This window comes from Nelumbo lutea, chromosome 4 (assembly GCF_056320005.1).
Source record: "Nelumbo lutea isolate HS-2025 chromosome 4, American lotus-T2T, whole genome shotgun sequence".
Lineage (NCBI taxonomy): Eukaryota > Viridiplantae > Streptophyta > Magnoliopsida > Proteales > Nelumbonaceae > Nelumbo > Nelumbo lutea.
In genome coordinates this window covers 20,731,891-20,745,757 of record NC_142687.1, presented here as the reverse complement: position 1 = coordinate 20,745,757, position 13,867 = coordinate 20,731,891, and the positions used below count along the sequence as shown (strand labels likewise).

At 42.2% G+C, this 13,867-nt stretch overlaps 1 protein-coding gene across 2 annotated transcripts in view; it reads left to right on the top strand.

The window, feature by feature from the left end:
• The window catches only part of LOC148854467 (U5 small nuclear ribonucleoprotein helicase), a 169,072-nt gene that overhangs the window by 56,424 nt on the left and 98,781 nt on the right, over window positions 1-13,867 (top strand). The gene's annotated exons all lie outside the window — the stretch shown is intronic.

Here is a 13,867-nt window from a genome sequence, read left to right as displayed (position 1 = left end):
TCCAGTTTCAGATGCTGTTGTTGGAGTAGACTCATCACCTCATCCCGTGCAGATCACCACCGAACGTCCACCAATCCGGCAAGTGTATACACGTCGAATGACACCAGCCCCTCCTCCAGCTTCTACCTCATCTGCGGATCCTCCCATGGCTCCTATTGTTGAACCTTCAGTCCTTGACCTATCCATTGCCTTATGGAAAGGTAAACGCAGTTCTACCCTCCATCCCATTTCCAATTTTGTTTCATTATTTCGTCTTTCTACATCACATCGCAAGTTTGTTTCCCTTTTATCCTCTATTTCCATACCTAACAATGTTCAAGAAGCTCTTAGTTCACCTAATTGGTGGCGGGCAATGGAGGAGGAAGTTTTTGCTCTTCAACATACTCAAACGTGGGAACTTACTACTCCCCCACCTAGTAAGCATGCTGTGGGATGTAAATGGGTGTATACTGTGAAATACTTGCCAGATGGTAGTGTGGAGCGTCTGAAGGCCAGACTTGTTGCTAAAGGTTACTCACAGTTGTATGGAGTGGATTACATGGAGACATTCTCTCCGGTGGCTAAGATTGGTTCTGTTCGTGTACTGATTTCCCTAGCAGTTATGTATGATTGGCCTCTGTTTCAGCTTGATATAAAGAATGCCTTTCTCTATGGTGATCTTGTGGAGGAGGTATATATGGAGCAACCACCTGGGTTTGTTGCTCAGGGGGAGGATGGTAAGGTCTGCAGATTGAAGAAGGCAGTTTATGGGCTGAAACAATCGCTGCGTGCTTGGTTTGGGAAGTTCAGTGAAGTGGTGAAGAGTTGTGGAATGAAGCAGTGCTAGGTAGATCACTCAGTGTTTAGCCATGACTCAGAAGCTAGGAAGATTCTATTAGTGGTCTATGTGGATGATATTGTCATTACTGGCAGTGATAAATTGGGGATTGGCAAATTAAAGGTATTTCTGCAAAATCATTTCCAAACAAAAGATCTTGGAACATTGAAATATTTCTTGGGAATAGAGGTTGCCAGGTCAAAATAAGGTGTAAATCTGTGCCAAAGAAAATATGTTCTTGATCTATTGGAAGAAACAGGACTATTCGGTGCAAAACCGGCTGAGACCCCTATGGAACAAAATGTTAAGTTGAGTAGTGATACAGGAAAAGTATTTGAAGATCCTGCAAGGTATAGACGACTAGTGGGGAAGCTGAACCATCTGACTATCACGAGACCCAACATATCTTTTGCATTCAGTGTGGTGAGCCAATTCATGCAGAACCCTCGTATACCTCACTGGGATGCAATTCTTAGAATTGTGAGGTATCTGAAAGGAGCTCCAGGCCGTGGACTATTGTATAAATCAGGAGGGAAATTTGAAGTAGTGGGGTATACAGATGCAGACTGGGCCGACTTAGTTAATGATAGAAGATCTACTACGGGCTATTGCACATTTGTTGGAGGAAATCTTGTGACGTGGAAGAGTAAAAAGCAAGCGGTTGTGGCCAGAAGTAGTGCTGAAGCTGAGTATTGGGCCATGGCACATGGATAAACCTATGAGACTGTATTGTGACAACCAAGCTGCACTCCATATCTCATCCAATCCTGTATTTCATGAGAGAACAAAGCACATCGAGGTTGATTGCCACTTTGTGAGGGAGAAGGTCTTTGCTGGAGAGATAAACACAGAACATGTGGGCTCGAATGATCAATGGGCAGATTTGTTTACAAAAGCTCTAAACTCAGGGAAAGTGAACTATTTATGTAACAAGCTGGGATTATATGACATATATTCTCCAGCTTTAGGGGGACTGTTAGAGTTAGCCGAATAGGGGTAGTTTAGTAATCTCATGTCAGTTTAGTACTTTGCTTATGTGGCTGTTTTATTAGAGTACTCTGCCCCACACTTAAGTGAGGGCAGTTTAGTCTTTGTAAGTGTAATTAGCACCTACCAAACATTTGGTTGCCTACCCAAATGTCTTTCCAAAAAAGAACATTGTTTCTAGAATTAACATCATACCTGACTAGATTGAGAAAATGGGGAAGGATTCTGTGTATAGCCTTCTAGGATGTTGCAAGAGTCGCCTGTCGAGATACTCCAACATCCCGACTGTTCTGCGAGCAACCATGAATACTATTCACTACCTTGTGCCACAACCTCTCTCTCTCCAACGGCCATCTCCAATGCCACTTTCCTAGTAGAGCTTCATTCTTAAGAACTAGGTTACCTAATCCTAATCCCCCTTATTTTTGTTGACTAATAAGTTGATCCTTCTTCTCTTCCCCTGGCTCCCACAAGAAGTCCCTCATCACATTTTCTAGCTTCTTAGCTTCCCTTGAGGATATCTTGAACACTGGCAGAAAATAAACCGGAAGACTGGCAAAAGTCGTTCTAATCAAGGTCACTCTACCCTCTATCGAAATGTAACTTTTCTTCCAAGAAGCCAACATCTTTTCGAACTTTTCCACAATTGGGTACTGAAACCGACTTCCTTTTGGGTTATCTCCTAATAGAAGACCCAAGTAGGTTAAATGCCTATCAGACATAGAACACTCTAGACAACCTGCTACAACTTCTGTCTTCTAACCTTCCAAATTGATTCCAACCACACAACTTTTGTCAAAGTTAACTGTCTGGTTTGAAGCATACTCAAAGGATTTAATAAGGTCTGTTAGGTTTCTCACTCTCCCCATGTCTCCCCCTTCACAAAAAACGATAATATCTTCAGCAAATTGAAGATGAGTTATTGGTTATTCCTACCTATCCTCCACCCACTTATCAGCCCTTCCCTGTCTGCTTTAGAAATCATTCTACTGAACACATCTACCACAAGTGTGAACAAGAAAGGTGAAAGAGGATCTCCTTGCCTGAGCCCTCTACATGTTGGGAAAAAAAAATCCTTAGACCCCTCCAGTAACTGGAATTGAAAAATGACAAGAGGTTATGCATCCACTCACCCCCTTGCACCATCTATCCCCAAATCCCCACATTTTCTTAACACTTCTAATAGAAAATTCCAATCCACCGAGTCGTAGGCCTTCTCAATGTCCATCTTACAAATTGAACCTTGATTGCTCGATCTCTTTATTTCCTCCACACATTCATTGGCTATAAGGATTTGGTCTACAATCTGCCTATCTTGTACAAAGGCTCCTTGGGCTTGAGTAATGAGAGAGGGAAGGACCTTTTTAATCCTTAAAGAAAGCACTATTTCCACAATCTTATAGACGCTAGTCACCAATAGGGGTGGCAACGAGCTGAGCTTTTCACGAGCTATTCGAGCTTGGCTCGGTTTAAACCAAGCTTCGAGTCGAGCTCGAGCCCAATTTATAGGCTCGTTTGCTAATCGAGTCGAGCTTGAGCCTAATAAAGCTCGACTCATGAGGCTTGCGAGCCTATTGAGCTTTTACATACATATATAATATTTTTATTTTTATGCATAATAATAACTAATTATTATAATTATTAATTTTTAAATATCAAATAAAAAATATATATAATTTTTTGACTTTATAAAGCATTTGACTCACAGTTGAGCTCGAGCCGAGCCAAGCTCAAGCTTATGAGTTTTTGACTTGAGCCGAACTCGAGCTCAAGTCTCTAGCTTGAACTGAGCTCGAGCTCAAGCCTCATACTATCTTGGTGAGCCGAGCTCAAATATCTAACTATTGTGCTTAGCTCGGCTTGGCTCGAATCCTCCCCTAGTCACCAAACTAATCGACCTAAAATCTTTAGGGTGTTTGGCATCTAATCTCTTCGGGATGAGAACTAAGAATGTGGCATTAACTCCACGACTAATCACATGGTTGTTTTCAAACTCCCTAAAAACCTCAAACAAATCTTTCGACTTGACCCAATGGTTCATCTTTCTGAAGAGCCGGTTCAGTTTCCTTAGCCAGTCTGGTTTTTCCTTTTGAAACTAACTGGTCTAGCTCATTTGAACTTTTGGTTCCAGAAATTAGAACCTGAGAAAAAGATCTTTTTACTGTCGAGCCGTTGTCTTGTGTCCCACGTAATTGACTTTCCTTACTGCCCATATCTTTTAAGTAGTAGAAATTTTGCTTTCCTATTTTAGCACAACTTTCCGTCTTCTTCTGATTCTCCAATCCTAGCCAGCCATGTAGGGCCTGTTTCATCTACATCTTTTTTTTTTTTTATCAATTACAAATTCATTAATTCAACATAAGGATAAGTACAAAGAGGAAGACAAACTTTCTTATCTTCCAATTACAATTTGAGCCCCCAAGAAAAGAAAAGAAAAAAGAGAAACAATAAAGTTACATCTGAGCCCAAAACATTGATTCCCTTTCCACCCCTTGTTTAGCTAATCCTTCAGCAAAAGAATTAGCTGATCTTTTAACCCAACTAATCTTAACTTCGATCTCTCGCACCAGCCACCTTAATTTCCTCCTCACATTGCTGTAATTCCATAAGCCACTTTTATCATTGTTCAGCCACCCTACCACCACCTCCCAACCCCCTTCAATTATGAGCTTTTTGATATTCATCTCCCTAGCTTTCTGGACTCCTTCCAAAACTGCATAGATCTCAGCTCTGAAGCTGAGTATTGGGCCATGGCACATGGATAAACCTATGAGACTGTATTGTGACAACCAAGCTGCACTCCATATCTCATCCAATCCTGTATTTCATGAGAGAACAAAGCACATCGAGGTTGATTGCCACTTTGTGAGGGAGAAGGTCTTTGCTGGAGAGATAAACACAGAACATGTGGGCTCGAATGATCAATGGGCAGATTTGTTTACAAAAGCTCTAAACTCAGGGAAAGTGAACTATTTATGTAACAAGCTGGGATTATATGACATATATTCTCCAACTTTAGGGGGACTGTTAGAGTTAGCCGAATAGGGGTAGTTTAGTAATCTCATGTCAGTTTAGTACTTTGCTTATGTGGCTGTTTTATTAGAGTACTCTGCCCCACACTTAAGTGAGGGCAGTTTAGTCTTTGTAAGTGTAATTAGCACCTACCAAACATTTGGTTGCCTACCCAAATGTCTTTCCAAAAAAGAACATTGTTTCTAGAATTAACATCATACCTGACTAGATTGAGAAAATGGGGAAGGATTCTGTGTATAGCCTTCTAGGATGTTGCAAGAGTCGCCTGTCGAGATACTCCAACATCCCGACTGTTCTGCGAGCAACCATGAATACTATTCACTACCTTGTGCCACAACCTCTCTCTCTCCAACGGCCATCTCCAATGCCACTTTCCTAGTAGAGCTTCATTCTTAAGAACTAGGTTACCTAATCCTAATCCCCCTTCTTCCTTATTTTTGTTGACTAATAAGTTGATCCTTCTCTTCAACAACACCTCGATTAATTCTGGAACGAACAATAGACTGAGGTTGGGGAATGATTTTGCCCTCCTTCAAAGGTGGTAAGGAGGGAACACTAATAGGAGGAACATCCTTAAATGGCTTGAGCAAGGAAATGTGGAAAACATCATGAATCCTTCTGTGCTTTGGAAGTTCTAGCTTATATGCAACCTCACTAATTCGCTGCAAAACCTTGAAAGGTCCATAGAACTTAGGAGCTAATTTAGGAACAGCCCTGTGACTCATAGAGCACTGACGATTAGGCTGAAGTTTCAACCAAACAAACTACCCAGGTTCAAACGACAATTCCCTATGATGCTGGTCATAGGCATGCTTAATGCGGAGTTGTGCCTGTTGTAAACGAAGAGAAATTTCAGCCAAAAGAGCATCTCGCTCTTGTAGGGAATGATCAATCTCCTCCAAACGAGTAGAACCAGGTTCATAGGACAAAGAATGAGGAGGTTCACGACCATAGACAACCCAGAAGGGTGTCATCCCTAAAGAAGAATGATAGGCAGTGTTATAACAATATTTGGCCCATGGAAGCCAATCAATCCACCATCTCGGTTGATCCCCAACAAAGCAACGGAGATACATTTCGATTGTTCGATTCACCACCTTAGTTTGACCATCTGATTGAGGATGATGTGCCGAAGAAAAGGCTAAGGTGGTACCATTTAACCGAAACAATTCCCTCCAGAAGGTACTAGTAAAAACTGGGTCCCTGTCGCTGACAATAGATTCTGGTAACCCTTGTAAACGATAAATGTGAGTGAAAAAGACATGGGCGACTGAAGTAGTGCTGTACGGATGAGAAAGAGGGATGAAATGGGCGTACTTAGAGAAGCGATCCACTACTACATAAAGAACTGATTTTCCCCCAACATTGGGCACTCCCTCTATGAAATCCATGGAAATATCAGCCCATATCTGCATTGGGATTGAAAGGGGCTGAAGAAGACCAGCTGGATGCAGATGTTCCCATTTGTGTTGTTGACAAGTAGAGCAGTTTTGTATAAAGTTCCTAATAGAGGCCTTCATACCTTGCCAATGGAAATCAGCTTGGACGCGATACAGTGTCTTCTGAATACCTTCATGGGTGGAGTTATGGTTACTGGAGATGATGGAGGGAATCAAAGAGGAATCAACCCGGAGATATATCCGACCTTTATACATTACAAGCCCATCTGTAAGGGTCCAATTGGAGTTTGCAGTTCTAGACTGAATTTTCTGAACAAGAGTTGTCCACTCCATTGATTGTGGCATCTCTTTCTCGATGCCATCCAATAAGGTGACTCGAGGACGGGAAATCCCACAAAGGAGCATAATGCCCTCGTTGTGCCTAGACAATGCATTGGCGATGCGATTTAAAGATCCCACCTTGTAATCCACCCGGAAATCAAACCCAAGCAGCTTGCTAATCCAATGTTGTTGGGGAGAAGTGACAAGTCGCTGCTCCAACAATTACTTGAGGCTATAGTGATCAGTTTTGACAACAAATGATCGTCCCCACAAGTATGGTCTCTAGTGTTGGACTGCTCTAGCTAACCCAATCAATTCGCGTTCATAGGCTGGCAATTTCAAATGATGACCAGCTAGTTTACGGCTGAAGAAAGCAATCGGGTGCCCTTGTTGCAGTAATACGACGCCAATCCCTATTCCGGATGCATCACACTCGTCTGTAAACTCAAGATCAAAGTTTGGTAATTGCAAAACTGGAGTGGTGGAGAGGGTATTCTTTAAATTTGCAAAAGCCGTGTCTGCTGCATTATCCCAATGAAAGGCATCCTTCCTCAACTGGTTGGTTAATGGGGCAGCCATCACGGCATAGTTCTGTACAAATTTGCGGTAATATCCTGTGAAACCGAGGAACCCGCGTAGAGCCTTGGCGGATTTCGGCTTGGGCCATTTTTTGATCGCTAGAATTTTGGAATTGTCCACTGTTACACCTTTGCTGTTAATGACATGACCCAAGTAAAGGACAACTTGGCGTTCTCCAAAGGAGCACTTGGATCGTTTAAGGAAGAGCATGTGTTGGCGCAATAGCTCAAAAACAATCCTCAGATGATGCACATGTTCTATCCATGTTTTACTGTAAACCAAAATGTCATGAAAGAATACTAAAACAAATTTGCAAAGGTGGGACTGAAATACCTCATTCATTAAGGACTGAAATGTGGATGGGGCGTTTGTGAGACTGGGATAACTAAAACCTCGAAGTGGCCATGATGAGTTCGGAAGGCAGTCTTCTCAACATCTTTGGAAGCCATTCGAACCTGAAAGTACCCTGATCTTAGATCTTGTTTTGTGAAATACTGGGCACCATGAAGTTCATCCAACAACTCGTCCACAATGGGAATAGGGAATTTATCCTTGACAATCCGGTTATTAAGCTCTCTATAGTCAACACAAGGTCTCCAAGTACCATCCCGCTTTGCCACCAACAGGACTGACGAAAAAAAAGGTGAACGGCTAAGGCAGATGATCCCCTGCTCCATCATTTCATCACATTGCTTTTCTATCTCATCTTTCTGTAGGTGTGGGTAGTGATAAGGCCTTACTACTACTGGTTCTGAATCCGTCACCAGAGTGATCCGGTGATCACAAGCTCGGGAAGGAGGAAGTCCTTTGGGTTCTTGGAATACATCTGAAAAATCAGCGAGGAGCCTTTCCATGGTCACTGCATGTGTCATTTCATCTTGGAGCACATGAACCTATGGGTATTTAGGCTTCACCACGTTACCTTGCCAAGTGACTTGCTTTCCATTCAAGTGGAAGGTCATTGTTAGGGTGCTGAAATCCCATAGGATTGGGCCTAGAGTGATCAACCATTTCACTCCAAGAACTATATCAAATCCATCCAAGGATAGCACAAACAAATCAGCAAAGAAGGATTCAGAATTGACCTGTATTTGGACTCCCTTACAGATGCCCGGGCTGTGTACTCTTTCAACCTTTGCTACGGCTACCTGTAGTCTCGGTTTGATTTCCATTGGCAGTTTCAACTGGAGGGCAACTTGTTCACTTACAAAATTGTGTGTGCTTTCTGAATCAACAAGGATCAGTATTAGTTTCCCTACTACCTGCGCTTGCAATTGCATAGTTTGAGAGGTTTTTATTCCAATGATTGCGTGGAGAGTGGTTCCAATGAAGAGGGCTCATCCTCATCTTCCTCTTGTTCATCCACTAGGGGGCAGAAAAGTCTCTTGCACTTGTGCCCTGCTGAGTAAAGTTCATCACAATTAAAACACTGTCCCCTCGCCCTGCGTTCTGCCATCTCAGCCCTAGACAAGCGCTTAATAGGGGGTGCAACAATGCTGCTTCCCACACTGGATGCCGATCTGGAATTGTTGCTCGTCTGTGGTTTCTGTTCTCGGCTAGCTGCTGAAGATGGAGCCATTCCGGGTGGTTTTGGGGCTGCCTATGCTGTTTGAGGCCGCCCTATACTGATGCTTCCACGGTTGAGTTGCAATTTGCGTTCAAAAGCGCGAGCCAAATTCATATCAGTAACCAAATTGGGGGGATTTTGCATCTCCACATCCACCCTCAAAGTTTCTGCTAACCCCGCGGTGAACATGTCAACCTGTTGGTCTGGTCGTATCGAAGATGCTCTTGCAAGGAGGGTCTGAAATTGACGCTGATACTCGGCCACGGTTCCAGTCTGTTTGAGGTTGATTAGTTTGCCTAATGGATTGCTTGTTAATGGGGGCCCAAATCTGAGAAGGCAATAGGATTTGAATTGGGTCCAACTGAGCCCAGGTTCCTCCTGCTCCAATTTATAAAACCAGAGCTGCGCCTCCTCTGTCATGTGGAATGTGGCTAAGCCTACTTTGTCCCTGCCCTCTGTCCGTTGGTTGCGGAAGAACTGCTCACATTTGTACAGCCATCCCAAACGATCTCCAGCTCCATTATAAGAAGGAAATTCCAGCCTGCTGTATTTGGGAACGATCGCGGTTCCCTGGGCAATGACTTGCTGCTCGCCGGATGATTCTGCCATGTCTGGTCGGCGACCGTCTGTGGTTGCAGCCCCTTCTGAACTCTTTTCCTTGCTGGAAAAATATAGCTCCATCAAGTGCCTCAATTCTTGGACGTCGTCCTTGATCTCGTGCACCTCCTTGCTGTTTTCCACGAGTTTGTGCTCTAGATCATAAACCTTGGTCTTCAATTGCTCAAAGTCGCCCATGACGCTTTGCTCTGATACCAAATTGTTAAGGGCCCGCGAATAGGATCTTGTCACAGGTCGGTTAACAGGGAAAACCTCTTGTTTTCCCTTGTTTCTCCCTTTCCTCAAGGAACCTATCTTTAGTGCCTTAATGGTGATTTGTTAAAGAGATCACCAACTCTCCTCTGCTCTTTCTTGACTGAAAATTTTGATAATTTCATTGAATCTCATCTGCTCCTTTAAATAGGAGATTACAAGAAGATAAGAGTCCTTCTTTAGGAAGACTTCCTAACAACATTTATCTTTATATAATAATGCTACTGCCTAATTAATAGGAACACTGAATTTAGCTAAGGGATAAGATAGAAACACTGAATTTAGCTAACAGATAAGATTGGAACACTGAATCTTGCGCCCATTACTGCTGCTGTATTTCTTCCCAATAAAAGCATCCACAACATTTATTCCCATCAAAGTTTAGTTATAAGAATCCAATAGGTGGGGGGGGGGTCCAAGACACACTCATTACTGTTTTGATTTGGGTACAGTTTGCAATCTCACCCCACTTCCTCAACATATCATCCACTGTGTAATCTATGAATAGCTCTAGGGACTTCAGCCACTGTACAACCCTTATATGGATTAGAGCTCTCGGTTCTTCAGCACCTCTCTCTATTTCTGAGAAAATCTTGGAATTTCTTTCTTCCCATAATGACTAGCATACTGCAGCCCTTAGTCATCTCTACATAGTCCTTCCCCTTTTCTTATGCCACCTGAAAAAAAGAAGGGGAGAATAGACTTTGCAAGTTTGATGGAGGGTTCCAACTACACCCAAAGAGGGAGAAAGCCCACACCCAATTTGACTTGGAAATTGGCAAGACACCAGTAGGTGAAAACCAGTCTCCCCATCAGCTTTGCAGAGAACACACCAATGAGGTGGCAAACAAGTATTGGGTCTCTTCTTTTGGAGTAGATCACCAGTGTTGAATCTTTCCATATAGGCTTCCCAACAAAACTACCAACCCTAAGAGGAATTGGTCTACACCAAACCTCATTAACAGGGAAAGGGAGGGCTACAGGACTGGTGGACTGGCTTAAAACTTTGAAGAAAGAAGCACAAGAGAATGAGCCAATGGGTGTGGAGGAAGCTAACTACACCTGTACATCTTCCTTTCTAGCCTCTAACCATAGAGAAGCTTCAACGGAGGAAGCTAACCACACCTCTAACGACAGTCTTTCAACCTAAAGAGTGATCTACCTAGGTATCTCCTCTAGTTTGCTCCATCTAACATCAAAGCAGCAGATCTCAAATCTTCCCAAAACTCCCCCACCTGACTAGCTCCACACAACAAAGTAATGGAGGCTGCAACTTCATGTTTCCAAAGATGGAATGACAACTGGTGTGTCTGGAAGCGCGCCGTTAAACACCCCGGAACACTAGTTTAAACATTTAAAATTTTTACCATTTCTCAAACAACTACTAATGTAGTAAATTTGTGAGAACGAGTCGTATCCACAGGGAAGCAAATGAAAAATCAATATATACTTAGATTCAGACAAGAGAGTACAATCGAGAATTGCAGAAAATAAGAAAATAGAATCTATTATTGCTGAATTTAAATGTTTCGAATTTAAACAAGACAATAAATAAAAATCAGAATTTAATAAAGTATGGGAATCAACAAAGGAAATAAAAGAAATAAATAAAAAAAATGATCCGGAATCTGGATCCAGTGGCGGTAGCTGCAGATTGGCCAGAGAGCTTGCAGAAACCCCTCCTGACAAGAACCCAGCGTCTGTCCTTTCTACAACCCTCGAACCCCTCAAGACACCTTAGCCTTGAACCGAACGAATTCAGATCTGCAAAACAGAGAAACGAAAAAGATATGAATCTAAAAGATTGCAGAAATAAACATAACATAAAAGAAAATAAAGAAAAGAAAAGAATGGTTGATCAGATCCAGTGGCGGTAGTTGCAGAATGGTTGAACAGCTTGCAAGAACCCCTCCTGACAAGATCTGGGCGTCCTCCCCTTCTACAACCCTTGAACTCCTCAAGAAACCTTAGCCTTGTAACTGGGTGAATTGACCAACCACTTCTATAGGGCCCTTGGGACCCTTTTTATAGAAAAGGGTGGACACAACTAGAAATAGGGAGAAAGATGGGGGCGAAAGCTAGGATTTAGCAAAGTTAGGGATGCCCTAGGGTTTCTAATGGATGGCTAAGATGGTTTTGGGGTGATCCTATGGCTGAAAATGGAACGAGAGGGCACCCAATATTATGTAGGGCTGAGATTTGGGTGCCCAGAAATGGAGGGTGTAGATTAGAACATCTAGGGTTGAAGGGTTAAGATTAAAAGAATATGTGGTGCTCTAGATTGAATGGTTGGGATATAGGATGGAAGGAGTGGCTGAGATTTAATGGTGAGGATTAGCAGAATAGGTGGCACCATATGGTGTAAAAGCTATAAAGGAGAGCCCTAAAATGAGTGGTTGATATTAAAAGAGGTGGAGGGTGGAGATTAAACACCTAGGGGCGGCTAGGGTTTGCTAAGAGTGAAAAGATTAGGTTAAAAAAGCTCCCTAGGGTTTGCTAAGGAGAGGGGAGCATGGTAATACAATAGGATGGTGCTAAATGGGTTTAGCAGATAGGAGGCGCCCTCCTGTTCTCAATTCATTACAAAAGCACCCCCTCTCTTAGCTGGTCTTCCCACCAGCTTCCCCAAAACTGCACTTCAGCCTAGAAAACTTCCCAGTTTTCTACATAATTTGCACAGAGACCCTCAGAGGTCACATAATTGATTTTAACTTGGAAAAGGGTACACTTTGACTATTCTAAGTGAGTAGGTCCAGGTGAATGCATAAACTGACTTACTACACTTACTGCAAAGGCTATGTCAGGTCTTGTGTGCGACAAATAGATTAGTCTTCCAACTAATCTTTGATAACGTTCTCGATCAACCACCTCATTTACTGTTACTGCTTTTAACTTCATATTTGGGTCCCTTGGAGTTTCTGCGGCTTTAGAACCTGTCATCCCTGTCTCCTTAAGCAAATCAAGAATGTATTTGCGTTGGTTGATAAAGATTCCCTCCTTGGACCTTGCAAACTCCATTCCGAGAAAAGATGTAAGTTTTCCTAGGTCTTTAATGTCAAATTCAGCCTCAAGCTTATTCTTCAACTTGTTGATTTCAAATAAATCATCCCCAGTCATGATAATATCGTCTACATACACTATCAAAATAGCTATTTTACCTTCGGTGGAGTGCTTGAAAAATAAAGTATGATCAGCTTGACTTTGTGAGAAGCCGTGCCGCTTTATTGCATTCCCAAATCATTCAAACCAAGCTCTTGGTGATTGCTTTAGCCCATATAGGGATTTATTTTTTTAATCTGCAAACTTTGCCTCTTCCAAGACTTTCTTCAAAACCTGGTGGTAGGTCCATATATACTTCTTCCTTTAGGTCTCCATTCAAGAATGCATTCTTGACATCGAACTGATGAAGTGGCCAGTTAAAATTAACTGCAAGGGAAAGAAGTATTCTGATAGAGTTAATTTTAGCAACAGGAGCAAAAGTCTCTTGGTAGTCTATACCATGAGTTTGGGTAAATCCTTTTGCTACGAGTCTTGCTTTGTATCTCTCCACACTTCCATCAGCCTTGCACTTTACTGTAAACACCCATTTGCACCCGACTGTCTTCTTGTCATGGGGTAGATCAGTAATACTCCATGTATTACTCTTTCTAAGAGCATTCATCTCTTCCATCACAGCTAACCTCCATTTCGGATCATCTAATGCTTCTTGAACAGTTCTTGGCACATACAGATTAGAAATCCTAGACCCAAATGCTTTATGAGTATGTGATAATTTCTCATATGACAAGTATTTTGCAATAGGATGTTTTGTGCAAGTTCGGGTACCTTTTCTTAATGCAATTGGAATGTCAAGATCTGAAGAATACAGATTAGGAAAATCATTAGATAAAGATGGAATAGGGGTAGAAGAAGGATTACTCTGAGTTGTAGGATCTTCACTCGGCAAATTGGATTGGACTTCTGCTGTAGGAACAACTGGAACAGTAGTACTTTTGTGAAACTTCTTCCTGGTATAAAACTGAAGCTCAGGATGAGGATTATGATCCGTTTGAAGTACTTCTCCCCCTATCTCTGATAACGTAGTATCTAGCAAATTTGGATTAAGAGTACCATCACTAGGTTCCATTCTTTCAACAATTGTTTCCGAACCTTGCTTATCAGAATTAATCAAAGGTATAAATTCTTCTAGAATAGGTAAAGTTTCCCAAAAATTATCTTCCTTACTTATGTTCTCCCCCTGAAGAGAATTTTTTTGAAAGAAAGGTTGGTCCTCAACAAAGTGTACATCCATAC